A 1,488-nucleotide genomic window follows, 5' to 3' on the forward strand; every position below is an offset into this window, starting at 1 on the left:
CCCATCCACCTCCACCTGCATCCATCCTCATCCCATTCACCTCCATCCCCATCCCACCCACCTCCATCCTCCTCCACACCCGTCCCATCCACCCAGTCCCCATCCCACCCACCTCCATCCCCATTAATTAATGGGATTGCCTGGTCACACTCACATATGTCAGGGGCTCCTCTGCCATCAATTAATTAATTACTGGGATTGCCTGGTCACACTCACATCAGGGGCTCCTCTGTCATCAATTAATTAATTATTTATTAACAGGATCGCCTGGTCACACTCACACACCTCAGGGCCTCCTCTGTCATCAGTAATTAATTAATTAATTATTACTGGGATTGCCAGGTCACACACAGATCAGGGGCTACTCTGCTATCAATTAATTAATTAATTATTAATGGGATTGCCTGGTCACAAACACATACATCAGGGGCTCCTCTGCCGTCAGGTAATTAATTAATGAATCACAGCCAAAACCAGAACATTTATATAAAACGAGCGATTTACGAACAATCGGACAGAAGAAAAAAAAAACACCTTAATCAGAACCATTCGCTGCACGACAATAAACCCCAAACAGGGGTCACCGGAGAATGTGGGTCCCCAAAAGGCTGTTCCCAACGCAGGTCACTGGGAATGTGGGTCCCCAAGGCTGTTCCCAAGGCGGGTTCTCCAACAGGTGACGGAGCTGGAGCAGCAGCCGAAGCTCTTCCTGCAGTCGGGGCACTCGAGGGGCTTCCCTTACCGGTGGGTCCGTTGGTGTTTGGTCAAGGTAGACCTGTCGCTGAAGCTCTTCCCACACCCCAAGCACTTGTAGGGCCTCTCCCCAGTGTGGATGCGCCGGTGGGTGACGAGGGCGCATTTTTGGTTAAAGCCCTTCTCGCAGTCGGTGCAGCGGAAGGGCCTCTCCCCTGTGTGTATCCGCTCATGTGTGAGGAGATTGGAGCTGCTCTGAAACCTCTTCCCACATTGCAAGCACTTGTAGGGCCGTTCCCCAGTGTGGATACGCTGGTGGTTGTGGAGGTGGGAACTCTGCCTGAAGCTCTTCCCACACTCCTCACACTTGAAGGGTCTTTCCCCAGTGTGGGTACGCTTGTGTTTGATCAGGTTGGAGCTCTGCCTGAAGCTCTTCCCACATTCCTCACACATGTAGGGCTGTTCCCCAGTGTGGATGCGCTGGTGTTGGATCAGGTTGGAGTTCTGGTTGAAGCCCTTCCCACATTCCCCACACATGTAGGGCCGTGCCCCAGTGTGGATGTGCTGGTGGGTGAGGAGGTGGTAGCTCTCCCTGAAGCCCTTCCCACATTCCCAGCACCTGAAGGGCTTCTCCCTGCTGGGAGGCTGCTCAGGGACCACCAGCTCGGAGCTCCGGCTCAAGCTCCGGCCGCCTTCCCGGCACAGGACGGCTCTTTCCTCCTCACAGCTCCCTGGGCTGGCTTTGCAGCCCCTCCTCCGGGGGCATCTCCGGCCCTTTTCCTCCCCGCTGCCTTC

The 1,488-nt window shown here is 54.6% G+C and overlaps 1 pseudogene; it reads right to left on the reverse strand.

Moving 5' to 3' along the window:
• Nucleotides 1–583: 583 nt before the first annotated feature.
• On the reverse strand, nt 584–1,377 carry LOC114073547 (annotated as a pseudogene).
• Between the last annotated feature and the right edge of the window lie 111 nt (nt 1,378–1,488).

The sequence above is a fragment of the Empidonax traillii genome, unplaced genomic scaffold (assembly GCF_003031625.1).
Source record: "Empidonax traillii isolate 1590-97213 ecotype Southwest subspecies unplaced genomic scaffold, ASM303162v1 scaffold6956:size13481, whole genome shotgun sequence".
NCBI lineage: Eukaryota > Metazoa > Chordata > Aves > Passeriformes > Tyrannidae > Empidonax > Empidonax traillii.